Here is a 15,419-nt window from a genome sequence, read left to right as displayed (position 1 = left end):
TTCCTCAAGCCACGGAATTCTTTCTTCAGTAGTTCGTTGGATGAAAACACCTTCCATTGTACTCAGAGAAACTCGTGTTAACAGAATCCTTGTGAGAAGCAGTAGGCCATTATAACAAAGTAATCCTACATTTCGGTCCATAGCGATGTATTTTAAACGCAGGTAGAATAACAGCAGCAAGTATTTTTTCCGGATTGAATGAAAGTACTTCACTCGACTTTTAATTAGGATGAGGTGGTTGAGTAACTGCAGAAATACCGCTTCGCCAACTGGTGGTGGCGCGGTGAGAAGCCAGACCTTGAAGCTTCACAAACTTACTTTCTTCAAGCAATTGTTCGCTCGCTTTTGTCAGACAGATGAGCTCAAGTGGGTGCGCGGCGGCGGAAGCTGGCCAGATGCCTCCCACCGCCGCGCCGGCGGGCAGTTCCCTCAGACAGTGCCGGTATTGTCCCACACCACGTACCCTGAGTTCCACTGTGGACGGCAGCCTTGCGTAACTATGTGGGATTTACGTGCTAACCCCACCTCTTAAACTAGGGACTCCATGCCCGTGAGAATTTCGCCTCTGTACCCTTAGCTTTTGTATAAGAGATACTGCTGAAGTATCTAGACAGAGCTGCAGAATTTTCAGAACTGTATATTAAAAAATACGAGGGGCGTTTGAAAAGTCAGTGCAAAGACCGAGAGATGGCACCACCGGTGGTATCGAGGGCATGTTTAGTTAATAGCATCTTTGGAAAGAACGCACATCAAGTTTAGGCCATATTGGTCCATTTCTTTGTGTTTGGCGTTCGTGTGAAACAAGGAAGTCGAGTGATTGTCAAAAAATGGACGAAAAAGAATTTCGTGTGTTGATTAAACATTACTTTCTGAAAGGCAAAACGCCTCAGGAGACTAAAGAGAAGCTTGATAAACATTACGGTGACTCTGCACCTTCGATTAGAACAGTTTATAAGTGGTTTCAAAATTTTCGGAGTGGCCATATGGGCACAAGTGATGCTGAACGTTCTGGACGCCCTGTGGAGGTTGTGACTCCAGAAATCCTTGATAAAATCCATGATATGCTCATGGATGACAGAAGAGTTAAGGTGCGTGAGATTGCTAGTGCTGTGGGCATCTCGAATGAACGGATACATAATATTTTGCATAAAGATTTGGACATGAGAAAGCTATCCGCAAGATGGGTTCCGCGATTGCTCACGCTTGATCAAAAACGGAATCGTGTTAAGTGTTGCAAGGATTGTTTGCAGCTGTTCAGGAAGAATATTCAGGAGTTTAAGCGTTCTTTCGTCGCTGTGGATGAAACACGGATACATTACTATACTCCTGAGACCCAACAACAATCTAAACAATGGCTTACCAAGGGAGAATCTGCACCAAAAAAGGCGAAGACTATTCCTTCGGCCGGAAAGGTTATGGCGACTGTCTTTTGGGATGCGCAAGGGATAATCCTAATAGAATTTCTGGAAAAGGGTAAAACTATTACAGGTGCATATTATTCATCGTTATTGGACTGTTTGAAAACCGAGCTGCAAGAAAAACGCCGGCGATTGGACAGCAAAAACGTCCTTTTTCGTCACGACAATGCACCAGCACACCTCAGCAGTTGCGGTCGCAAAATTATTGAAAATAGGATTCAAACTCGTTTCACATTCCCCCTATTCTCCAGACTTGGCTCCCTCGGACTACTGTTTGTTCCCCAGTTTGAAGAAATGGCTGGCGGGACAAAGATTTTATTCAAACGAGGAGGTGATTGCAGCAACTACTATCTATTTTGCAGACTTGGACAATTCCTATTATTCGCAAGGAATCAACAAATTAGAACAGAGTTGGACGAAGTGTAGAAATCTACAAGGAGACTATGTCGAAAAATAAGAGGTTTACCCCAAACACGTAAGTAGTTTTTATTTTTGCACGGACTTTTCGAACGCCCCTCGTACCTTCATGATTCAATACAGTAGTGGTGCAGTCCGTCAACTCTAACTGTCGAAGGAAAGTAAGGAACCGTTGAATTTTTCTTGGACCAAGCGTACTGTAATCAAAGGTTTTGAGGAGGATACGAGAACAGCAGAGGTCTGAAGAACTAGTACCTCTATGATATGATTGATTATTGCAAACTTTACTGAAGAGAACCGATTTAGAGTAATCGAATGGGAGAGATCTCTTGTAGGAACGCATTATACGTATTTGAGATTTTTCTTCTTTTTTTTACCGTGGCTTGGGACTCCTAAGGTGCACATAATATTTGTAAGAAAGCATAGGTGCAATGCATTGTTCTTATGCTTTCTTATTGAAAGCCAGTGAGGTCTTTTGTCGAAGGCGGTTGGCAGCTGTTACACACTTGAATGCTCTTAGAGTGAAGTGAGACAGTGTAGGTGCGCACAGAAAGGTTGAGAAACACGCACAATGTCTTCTATCTGATAGGCATCGAATTTAATGTTGCCCTTGTTGCTGTTTCTGTACTCATCGGTTTTACAATTTTCTGCAACTGCTTTGTACATATTCGTAAAAGCGCCTTACTAATTAAAAATAAGGCGGGAGAAGAGGATTAACCCGCCACTGCTTTCATTTTTGGTTCCATTTTTAGTAATTTTGGTACCTAAATAGAACCTGTAAAAAGGAAAAATGCATTAGTATCTCAAGGAGTATCCTTACTGAAGACTTTATAATCATTGCTATCTCTGACTCTGTAGCATACAAATGAACACACACACTTCAAAGACATTTTTCTGCTCTGCGTGATGTTTAGTAATGTGTCAACTTAAACTAGTAGGCGCAGGACTTCGCCCGTAACCCAGCAAAGCATAACTCTTGTTAAGTCAGCAAATGCATTAGGCGTTTGGTGGAAGTTTTGTGGCATGTCACAGTGCCAAGGTAATTAATTGCACCTACTTTCGGAAAATATTTTTTAAGAGGCACATGGTTGTGAAAGCTGCTTTACTAGCTATTCAATGGCGGACACTCACATCATCACCACTGAGGAAAAAAGGTAGAATCCAACCGGAGCTAAACCTTCCACAGTGCCAAGACTACTAGTCAAAGCAAACGAGACAGAGTTTATCTTTCTGATGAGAAAGTTATTTTTTTATACTTCGTTTTCCTTCTAACTCGCTGTTATTGGGAATTTGAATCCAGGTGTCAGCCTACATCCCTAGTTTCATTTCGAAAACACCAGTTAAGGGCCATGATGAACTCTGTGATCCATCCGAAGTCCAGCAACTATCTTGTTTGTCATTATTTAAGATCGTCAACAGCCCAATAACCAATGTGATGGTCTCATAACGTTTCATAGCTGTATTGTGGTGAAAATGATTCCCTCCAGTTACACACACACACACACACACACACACACACACACAGCTTCATAGCGACTGACGTACCTCGGCTAAGGGAGTGTATATTCGAAATCGAAGGTTTCTTCGCAAACTGGAGACACCCATAAACTTCAACAAAGTTATATCGCAGCTTAATTTCGTAGGAGCTTCCTGGACAATTTTGATTGAAATGTATATCTCATAAATTAGCTCTTGTATGATTCCTAAGCTAGCGTTTTACTGGCTTTTTCTTTCAAGGAGGGCAGTCAGATGGCTCCAAGGAAAGTTGTTGGTTTGTATTCAAATGCAAGAGGCGACATCACAAGCTGCGTGTACCAGAAGAATTCTGACAAGCACTTTGAGGGCAAAGAATGAGGGATTGAAATGGACAGCAACAAGGAAAGATGCTGCAGATGTAATTTATGTGAAGTGCCCAGCAGTCACAAGGCGGAAACAGAAAATGTTCAGTTCGTGCTCCCGACAATAATAGGGCATTGTTACGTGTTATGAGATTCTTTCGGAAAAAAACACGTTATAGAAACACTGATGCTAGAATTCACCGAATTACAGAGAAGACGACACCGAGAATGAAATAACGTTAAGTCCGTTGCAGACAGATTCCAAAGTATAGAAGATTCTGAACCTAGAGAAACTGTGCCCCAAACACGGAAGTTTTGACAGAGTGATCACACACAAACTGATAGCTTTCCCAAACATTTGACATTGACAAATATTTCCGAAAGTAACCTCGTACGTGCTGTGTCCGTAACCATAGTCAGATCCTTTGCTACTAATCAATTAACCACTAGAATAGAATCGGGAAAGCCAACAGCAAAACTAAAATCTAACTATTTCTCTGCCATGAAACGGTCTCGAACGTATTGTTCGATCATGTGCTTAAAAGGGTACTGCAGAAGTTAACACCGTGTCAACTGGCAGTACATAATTTCATTTAACCATTTCGATGATTTCAGTAAGTATTAGTGAGGCGGAAATTCCCTTTCTGCTGTAGTTGACTGTAACAGGAAGCGAAGTGTATGAAGAATAGAGTTGTTTTACAGGAGCGTTGCAAGGTTAGGGCGCCCACTGCCGGTGTACTTCTCTTGTTTTAGCATCCCGTCGACAGCTTTTGTTTCACATAAAGTATAAATGCTTTATTGTTGGACTAAGTGGAAAAACGACAAACGTAACTTTCGAAACGTTACTTAGCAAGGTGTTAAAAATAGACTATGTAATGACAGTCGCATCCATTTTCCTGTTAAGTACTTATCTGTTGCATAATCAGGAGGCAATTTTACTTCTGTCTGAGCTACGAGGCGTTATGTCACATTGGAATCTACCACCATCCGTGTGTCGCATGACACAACGGCAGTGTTTGATCAGCAGCATGAACGCTTAAACGTCCCGTTGCATTTACGACAAAATCTGCATTAGACGGGAAACGAATCGCGTTTCAGAAAAAGTATTTCAGAGCACTTTCTAACCGACACACTACCAGGCTCGTCGTAATGCTCAAATAAACGTTTCGTTATCTCTGCTTTTAATTTGACATCTGTGGCGATATGACGCACGACTTGGCGTTCAATTTGACGCACGACTTGCTCTGTAATTTATTTGATTCTAATCTTGAGAATTTGTAATAAATTCATATCGCCTAATGGAACACATCGAGTAGCTATGACACAATACGAATTCCCAGACGAAGCGATAGCAGCAAGACAATGGAATGCATTTGTTTCAAGTTATTCTTCTTCCCTAATACTCAAATTTCAGTTCGTGTGCACTGTGACAACACAGTGAAAGTTTGCAAATAAAGTGTATCTTCACAAATACTGACAACGATGTTTTTTGGACTAAGCGCAAGGCGAGCTGTTTGCGATCCGCCACAGCCCGGTTCTTCGAAGCAAAATCCCAGGGAGCCGAAAGTGGGGCTAATGTCTCCAATTGAGAATATTTGTTTTACAACGAAGGGAAACCATGGAGCAATGTTCATGTAAATAATTAAAATTGTGCGTAGAAAGCACTTGCGAGGGCTAGACGGTGCCCTCTGCAGTAACGTGATACATTTGTGCCGGACTCTATAGAAAAAATTTAAATATTGTTTTTCTTTGTCTGCCAGCGCAATTGTCGGTGTTCCTGACGTGGTTTGCTGTACCGTGGAAGTGCATTTTTATGGGGTGTAATGCTTACCTAACACACAAAAACACTGTGAAGAAAGGCGAACCTACGTGCAAAGCATACGTAGATTCAGGAAAAGCTTTTGATAATCTTGACTGTAATATGCTCTTCGGAAACATGAAGGTAACAGGGATAAAATATAGCGAGTGAAAGGTTATCTACGACTTGAACAGAAGCAAGACTGCTGTTATAAGAGTCGAAGTCCAAGAAAGGGAAGCAAAAGTTGAGACTGTTAGCACTGAGCGAATTGTAAACGAAATGAAAGAGAAATTTGAAGAGGAAATCAAACATGAGGGAGAAAAAATTTAAAACAAAATGCCGTTTGTCGATGACATTTCTCCAGAGACGACAAAGGAATTGTGATATTAGTTGAACGGAATGGATAGTGTCTTGGAAAGACGTTGTGAGATTAGTATCAACAAATGTAAAGCAGTGGCAATGGAATGTAGTTGCATTAAATCAGGCTTTGCCGAAGGAATTAGATGGGGTACTAACACACTAAAGGTAGTCGACGAATTTTGCTCCTTGGGTGGGAAAATACTGACACGATGTCCGAAGTATGGATGATGTAAAATGAAAACCGGAAGCAGCAAGAAAAGCGTTTCTGAAGGTGAGAAATTGGTTGACATAGAATACAGATTTAAGATTTAGGAAGTATTTTTCTGAGGGTATTTGTGTGGCGTGTAGCATTCTACACAAGTGAAACATGGACAATGAACAGTCAGACAAGAAGAGAATGGAGGCTTTTGAAATGCGGTGCTACAGAGGAATGATGATAATTAGTTGTAGAGATCGGGTAACTTATGCGTGGGGTGTGAATCGAATTGGGGAGGAAGGCGCTTTATGACTAAACTTTACTAAAGGAAAGGATTTGTTTATAGGACACATCATAAGGCTTGAAGGAATAGCCAATTTGGTCATGTGGGGGGGGGGGGGGGATGGGGGCAGAAAGAGAGTTGCTGAGGGAGACATGGAGACCAAGGTAACGTGGGGGAGGGGGAGGGGGGAGAGAAAGAGTTGAAGGAGACGAAGGCTTGAGTTCAGTAAGCAGTAGACATGAAGAGGCTTGCACAAGATTGACTAACATGGATCTGCGTCAGGAGGGCGACGACGTGAAAGGCGAGGGCCGAAGAGACGCACAGGCGGGACTCCGCACCGCCATGCTAGAGTCGGAATTTAATGAACAGTTTTAATTAAAAGCACTTCAGATCGCGATAAATTATTTTAAATACTGGTTACAGATTTCTCAAACCAAGGCTCCGGCTGACGCGAGGAGCTAGTGCCCGGAGACACTGTGTAGTACCAACAGGTATTTTTCCGCGAACTGCTAGTTTCTTGTAGACCGAAACACGTAACCAGACTTAAAAATAAAATCTTAATAGAAAGCTCTCCAGATTGCAATTAATTTTTATGTATTATCGCTGTGTTCCATGAAGACGTCAAAATTATTAAAGACGAAGGACCCGAATGTGATAATTTTTGTAGCTGCGTTTCTACTTCTGTACTGCTATCTAACAGTGCTCGCTCTGGTATATTAGACTTCTGTGCACACCACATACCACGTCTTCCGTTATCTGTACATTAACATGATTCCATCATCCAATGAAGATTTTGGAGTTTCATCAGACGATATTCTATGAGTGAGGTACCTTCAGTAACCACTGAAGCCGAACTTCGTTAGTGTAGTATATTCTCTACGAGGACAACAAGAAAATTTGTTTAAAAGATATAGAGATTAGTGTTTTATTTGTCTTGTGTTGGCACATGCTGTGAGTAACATCAGTCAAGTATCAGACTGGTCCACCAAGTACATTGACCGAAAAACAATAGCAACACTAAAAAAAATTAATATAGAGTAATGAAATTTCGGTGATCATTTGTCCAGGTAACATGTTAAGTGATTAACATTGCAGGATTACAGGTGAATGTAAGCGCAAATGTTACATGCGGGTACATTAATAACAGGTGTAACCATCAGAATGTTTAATGCAAGCATACAAACGTGCTTCCATTGGACGAGGGTGAGTCAAATGAAAACATTAAATATTTTTTTAAATATTTTTTATTGTGCAGAAGTGGTACAAAGCTTTATAACTTTTCAACATAATTCCCCCCCACCCTCAATGCAAATCCTGCAGTGCTTACAAAGTGCATAAATTCCTTTAGTAAAAAATTCTTTTGGTAGTCCGTTCAACCACTCGTGCACCGCGTGGCGTACCTCTTCATCAGAACGGAACCTCTTTCCTCCCATTGCGTCTTTGAGTGGTCCAAACACATGGAAATCACTTGCGGCAAGGTCTGATGAGTATGGTGGATGAGGAAGACACTCAAAATGCTGGTCTGTGATCGTTGCAACTGTTGTACGGGCAGTGTGGGGCCTTGCATTGTCATGTTGCAAAAGGACACCTGCTGACAGCAATCCGCGTAGCTTTGATTTGATTGCAGGCCGCAGATGATTTTTTAGGAGATCTGTGCATGATGCACTTGTGACAGTGGTCCCTCTAGCCATTTAATGCTCCAAAATGACGCTTTTTTTCGTCCCAAAAGAGAGTCAGCATAACCTTCCTCTGCTGATGCTTCTTTTCGAAACTACTTTGGCTTTGGTGATGAGGAATGGCGCCATTCCTTGCTCGCGCTCTTCGTTTTCGGCTGGTGGAAGTGAACCCAGGTTTCGTCCCCAGTAACGATTCTTGCAAGGAATCCATCACCTTTTCGTTCAAAGCGCCCAAAGAAGTTCTTCACAAGCATCAACACGTCGTTCTCTCATTTCAAGAGTGGGCGCCCTAACCTTGCAACGCTCCTGTAAAACAACTTCTATTCTTCACACACTTCGCTTACTGTTACAGTCAACTACAGCAGAAAGGGAATTTCCGCCTCACTAATACTTCGTGAAACTGGAGCACATCATGCACAATGTGATGTGCTGACCCATGAGTAATCTGTAAACGTGCTGCAATGTCATTCAGTGTCACTCGGCGGTTTTCCTTCACTATGGCTTCAACTATTGCAATGTTCTGTGGAGTCACAACACGTTGTGCCTGACCTGGACGAGAAGCATCTTCCACTGAAGTTACACCATTTGCGAACTTCCTACTCCATTCGTAGACTTGCTGCTGAGACAAACATGCGTCACCGTACTGAACCTTCATTCGTCGATGAATTTCAACAGGTTTCACACCTTCACTACGCAAAAACCGAATAACAGAAAGCTGTTCTTCCCTGGTGCAAGTCGCAAGTAGGGCGGATATCTTTATACCGACACTGGGACGGTATGTGTGCATCTGCACTATGCTGCCACCTACAGGCCATTCTGCACGCTGCTTGTAGCGCGCTTACCAACTTAGAGGATAACTCCGCGAAATTTGGATTTGTTTTTACAATTTAAAGGTTTTTATTTGACTCACCCTCTTATAGGTGTCGTAAATTAGTTTGTGGGATGGAATTCCGTGCCTGTTCCACTTGGTAAGTCAATACAGGGACCGTTAATGCTGATAGCGAATGACGCTGGAGCTGTCGCCTGGTGGTGATCTATACGTGCTCGATTGGAGACAGATATGCTGAACGAGAAGCCAAGACAGCACGACGACACTCTGTGGAGCATGTTGTGTTACAACAGCGGTATGCGGGCGAGCGATTGCTGTTCAGGAACGGCAGCGCGAGAAGTCGAATCACCAGATTGACGTACAAATTTGCAGTCAGGATGCATGGGACAACCACGAGTGTGCTCCTACTGTCATGCGAAATCGCACCGCAGACCATAACTCGAGGTGTAGGTGGGTCTAGAAAGCACACAGTTCGATTGCAGGCCCTCAGCTGGCCGCCTCCTAACAAATACACGTCCATCACTGTCACCGAGGCAGAACCAGATTTCATCCCAAAACACAACAGTCCTCCAACATGCCCTCCAGCGAGCTCTCGCTTGACACCAGTGAAGCCGCAGGTGGCGGTGGTGTGCGGTCAGTGGAATGCACGCTAGAGGGCGTGTGGCTCGGATTTAACGTTGACGTTACGGATTTGTAATACACTACTGGCCATTAAAATTGTTACACCACGAAGATGACGTGCTACAGACGTGAAATTTAACCGACAGGAAGAAGATGCTGTGATACGCAAATGATTAGCTTTTCAGAGCATTCACACACGGTTGGCGCCGTTGGCGACACCTACAACGTGCTGACGTGAGGAAAGTTTCCAACCGATTTCTCATACACAAACAGCAGTTGACCGGCGTTGCCTGGTTAAACGTCGTTGTGATGCCTCTTGTAAGGAGGAGAAATGCGTACCATCACGTTTCCGACTTTGATAAAGGTCGGATTTTAGCCTATCGCGATTGCCGTTTATCGTATCGCGACATTGCTGCTCGCGTTGGTCGAGATCCAATGACTGCTAGCAGAATATGGAATCGGTGGGTTCAGGTGGGTAATACGGCACGCCGTGCTGGATCCCAACGGCCTCGTATCACTAGCAGTCGAGATGACAGGCATCTTATCCGCATGGCTGTAACGGATCGTGCAGCCACGGCTCGATCCCTGAGTCAACAGATGGGGACGTTTGCAAGACAACAACCATCTGCACGAACAGTTCGACGACGTTTGCAGCGGCGTGGAATATCAGCTCGGAGACCATGGCTGCGGTTATCCTTGACGCTGCATCACATACAGGAGCGCCTGCGATGGTGTACTCAACGACGAACCTGGGTGCACGAATGGCAAAACGTCATTTTCTCGGATGAATCCAGGTTCTGTTTACAGCATCATGATGGTCGTATCCGTGTTTGGCGACATCGCGATGAACGCACATTGGAAGCGTGTATTCGTCATCGCCATACTGACGTATCACCCGGCGTGATGGTATGGGGTGCCATTGGTTACATGTCTCGGTCATCTCTTGTTCGCATTGACGGCACTTTGAACAGTGGACGTTACATTTCAGATGTGTTACGACCCGTGGCTCTACCCTTCATTCGATCGCTTTGAAACCGTACATTTCAGCAGGATAATGCACGACCGCATGTTGTAGGTCCTGTACGGGCCTTTCTGGATACAGAAAATGTTCGACTGCTGCCCTGGCCAGCACATTCTCCAGATCTCTCACCAATTGAAAACGTCTGGTCAATGGTGGCCGAGCAACTGTCTCGTCACAATATGGCAGTCACTACTCTTGATGAACTGTGGTATCGTGTTGAAGCTGCATGGGCAGCTGTATCTGTACACGCCATCCAAGCTCTGTTTGACTCAATTCCCAGGCGTATCTAGGCCGTTATTACGGCCAGAGGTGGTTTTTCTGGGTACTGATTTCTCAGGATCTATGCACCCAAATTGCGTGAAAATGTAATCACACTTCAGTCCTAGTATGATATATTTTTCCAATGAATACCCGTTTATCATCTGCATTTCTTCTTGGTGTAGCAATTTTAATGGCCAGTAGTGTAGTCTGTTGTGTCACTGTGGTCTCAACTGTTGGTCGAATTGCTGCTGCAAGATGCAGTGCATTGGACCGGAACCATACGCCCAACAATATGGTATTCCCTCTCGGTAGTGCCAAGTGGACGTCCGGAGCCCAGTCGTCACGTGACTACATAGTCGCGACCGCCACTGCTAGCAATCGCGTTCAGTGGCTACATTCCTGCCAAGTCTTCCTGCAGTATCGCAGAAGGAACTTCCAGTTTCTCGTAGAATATTACGCGACCTCGTTCAAACTCGGTGAAGTGTTAATGGCGTCTTTGTCGCCTTAAAGGCATTCATGACAACGTTAACTCACCACGTCCAGTCTCAAAGGTAACTAACGCTCACGTCCGTCACAGCGCGTATTTAAAGCAAACCTGATTTGCGTCCTCGTAGTGGCGCCACTAGCGCCATTCTTATGCGACTGGCGCGAAATTTGAAGAGACGCCATCTTTCAAGTGTGGAATCACATCTACCAGCTATCGTTCACGTCGCACAACTGCTTGTTATTGTGATTTTTTTCCGTCAGTGTACTTATTCAAAAAAAGTTGCGATGTATACGTCTTGTCCAGAAGGATAAACTGAAATAATGTGCCACCATGAATTGTTGTTGTTGTTGTTGTGGTCTTCAGTCCTGAGACTGGTTTGATGCAGCTCTCCATGCTACTCTATCCTGTGCAAGCTTCTTCATCTCCCAATACGTACTGCAGCCTACATCATTCTGAATCTGCTTAGTGTATTCATCTCTTGGTCTCCCTCTACGATTTTTACCCTCCACGCTGCCTTCCAATGCTAAATTTGTGATCCCTTGATGCCTCAGAACATGTCCTACCAACCGATCCCTTCTTCTAGTCAAGTTGTGCCACAAACTCCTCTTCTCTCCAATCCTATTCAATACTTCATTAGTTACGTGATCTACCCACCTTATCTTCAGCATTCTTCTGTAGCACCACATTTCAAAGGCTTCTATTCTCTTCTTGTCCAAACTATTTATCGTCCATGTTTCACTTCCATACATGGCTACACTCCATACAGATACTTTCGGAAACGACTTCCTGACACTTAAATCTATATTCGATGTTAACAAATTTCTCTTCTTCAGAAACGCTTTCCTTGCCATTGCCAGTCTACATTTTATATCCTCTCTACTCCGACCATCATCAGTTATTTTGCTCCCCAAATAGCAAAACTCCTTTACTACTTTAAGTGTTTCATTTCCTAATCTAATTCCCTCAGCATCACCCGACTTAATTCGACTACATTTCATTATCCTCGTTTTGCTTTTGTTGATGTTCATCTTATACCCTCCTTTCAAGACACTGTCCATTCCGTTCAGCTGCTCTTCCAAGTCCTTTGCTGTCTCTGACAGAATTGCAATGTTATCGGCGAACCTCAAAGTTTTTATTTCTTCTCCATGGATTTTAATACCTACTCCGAACTTTTCTTTTGTTCCCTTTACTGCTTGCTCAGTATACAGATTGAATAACATCGGGGATAGGCTACAACCCTGTCTCACTCCCTTCCCAACAGCTGCTTCCCTTTCATGCCCCTCGACTCTTATAACTGCCATCTGGTTTCTGTACAAATTGTAAATAGCCTTTCGTTCCCTGTATTTTACCCCTGCCACCTTCAGAGTTTGAAAGAGAGTATTCCAATCAACATTGTCAAAAGTTTTCTCTAAGTCTACAAATGCTAGAAACGTAGGTTTGCCTTTCCTTAATCTTTCTTCTAAGATAAGTCGTAAGGTCAGTATTTCCTCACGTCTTCCACCAGTTCTACGGAATCCAAACTGATCTTCCCCGAGGTCGGCTTCTAACAGTTTTTCAATTCGTCTGTAAAGAATTCGCGTTAGTATTTTGCAGCTGTGACTTATTAAACTGATAGTTCGGTAATTTTCACATCTGTCAACACCTGCTTTCTTTGGGATTGGAATTATTATATTCTTCTTGAAGTCTGAGGGTATTTCGCCTGTTTCATACATCTTGCTCACCAGATGGTAGAGTTTTGTCAGGACTGGCTCTCCCACGGCCGTCAGTAGTTCCAATGGAATATTGTCTACTCCGGGGGCCTTGTTTCGACTCAGGTCTTTCAGTGCTCTGTCAAACTCTTCACGCAGTATCATATCTCCCATTTCATCTTCATCTACATCCTCTTCCATTTCCATAATATTGTCCTCAAGTACATCGCCCTTGTATAGACCCTCTATATACTCCTTCCACCTTTCTGCTTTCCCTTCTTTGCTTAGAACTGGGTTTCCATCTGAGCTCTTGATATTCATACAAGTGGTTCTCTTCTTTCCAAAGGTCTCTTTAATTTTCCTGTAGGCAGTATCTATCTTACCCCTAGTGAGACAAGCCTCTACATCCTTACATTTGTCCTCTAGCCATCCCTACTTAGCCATTTTGGACTCCCTGTCGATCTCATTTTTGAGACGTTTGTATTCCTTTTTGCCTGCTTCATTTACTGCATTTTTATATTTTCTCCTTTCATCAATTAAATTCAATATTTTTCTGTTACCCAAGGATTTCTGCTAGCCCTCGTCTTTTTACCTATTTGATCCTCTGCTGCCTTCACTATTTCATCCCTCAAAGCTACCCATTCTTCTTCTACTGTATTTCTGTCTCCCATTTCTGTCATTTGTTCCCTTATGCTCTCCCTGAAACTTGTACAACCTCTGGTACTTTCAGTTTATCCAGGTCCCATCTCCTTAAATTGTCACTTTTTTGCAGTTTCTTCAGTTTTAATCTACAGTTCATAACCAATAGATTGTGGTCAGAGTCCACATCTGCCCCTGGAAATGTCTTACAGTTTAAAACCTGCTTCCTAAATCTCTGTCTTACCATTATATAATCTATCTGATACTTTTTAGTATCTCCAGGGTTCTTCCATGTATACAACTTTCTTTCATGATTCTTGAACCAAGTGGTAGCTATGATTAAGTTATGCTCTGTGCAAAATTCTACCAGGCGGCTTCCTCTTTCATTTCTTAACCCCAATCCATATTCACCTACTATGTTTCCTTCTCTCCCTTTTCCTACTCTCGAATTCCAGTCACCCATGACTATTAAATTTTCGTCTCCATTCACTATCTGAATAATTTCTTGTATCTCATCATACATTTCATCAATTTCTTCGTCATCTGCAGAGCTAGTTGGCATATAAATTTGTACTACTGTAGTAGGCGTGGGCTTCGTGTCTATCTTGGCCACAATAATGCGTTCACTATGCTGTTTGTAGTAGCTTACCCGCACTCCTATTTTTTTATTCATTATTAAACCTACTATTGCATTACCCTTATTTGATTTTGTATTTATAAAACTATATTCACCTGACCAAAAGTCTTGTTCCTCCTGCCAGCGAACTTCACTTTAATTCCCGCTATGTCTAACTTTAACCTATCCATTTCCCTTTTTAAGTTTTCTAACCTACCTGCCCGATTAAGGGATCTGACATCCCACGCTCCGATCCGTAGAACGCCGGTTTTCTTTCTCCTGATAACGACGTCCTCTTGAGTAGTCCCCGCCTGGAGATCCAAATGGGGGGACTATTTTACCTCCGGAATATTTTACCCAAGAGGACGCCATCATCATTTAATCATAAAGTAAAGCTGCATGCCCTCGGGAAAAATTACGGCTGTAGTTTCCCCTTGCTTTCAGCCGTTCGCAGTACCAGCACAGCAAGGCCGTTTTGGTTATTGTTACAAGGCCAGATCAGTCAATCATCCAGACTGTTGCCCCTGCAATTACTGAAAAGGCTGCTGTCCCTCTTCGGGAACCACACGTTTGTCTGGCCTCTCAACAGATACCCCGCCTTTGTGGTTGCGCCTACGGTACGGCTATCTGTATCGTTGAGGCACGCAAGCCTCCCCACCAACGGCGAGGTCCATGGTTCATGGGGGACCATGAATTATTTATTATTATTATTATTATTGTTATTATTATTATTATTATTATTATTATTATTTATGGCCGACAGTAATTGGAAGTAGGAGAATGTTCTGAATGACAAGGCTCTTTCGTTTTCAGCAGTTAAACTGACGACTTTGCTCAAATGGTGGAACACTTTATTCGTATGAACTCCCGCCCAAACTTTCTGAGATGAAAATGTCAAGAAAGGGCACAAAATGTTGCACCACCGTCCATCAAACTCTTATGAAACAGCTGGTGCCATACGGATGTAACAAAAAAAGACCATCACTTTTTAATTACCCGTGTAGCGCTTAATTTCGTCACAGCTTCTGAACAGTTCAAAAAATTCACTTGTCTGTTACAAGAATCTACAATGCATGATTGATTGACAACACAAGTAAATAGTAGCGTAGTCCAGATGACTGGGAGGTGAGTAAATGTTTATTCTGTCTGTTAGTGCTGTTGATCACTAAGATATATGTGTAACCATTTAATTATGTATTATTGTGTACTACTGTTATTTCTGAATTGCTGTGCGCAAATTAACTAATATTGTTTCATTTTTTCGCTCATCA

At 43.0% G+C, this 15,419-nt stretch overlaps 1 protein-coding gene across 6 annotated transcripts in view; it reads left to right on the top strand.

Annotated features, from left to right (window-relative positions):
* LOC126480948 (ras-specific guanine nucleotide-releasing factor RalGPS2) overlaps positions 1-15,419 on the top strand; it is a 365,602-nt gene that overhangs the window by 201,410 nt on the left and 148,773 nt on the right. The window lies entirely within an intron of this gene.

Source organism: Schistocerca serialis, chromosome 5 (assembly GCF_023864345.2).
Source record: "Schistocerca serialis cubense isolate TAMUIC-IGC-003099 chromosome 5, iqSchSeri2.2, whole genome shotgun sequence".
Lineage (NCBI taxonomy): Eukaryota > Metazoa > Arthropoda > Insecta > Orthoptera > Acrididae > Schistocerca > Schistocerca serialis.
The sequence above is the reverse complement of the archived record's forward strand: the minus strand, read 5'-3'. Positions and strand labels throughout refer to the sequence as shown.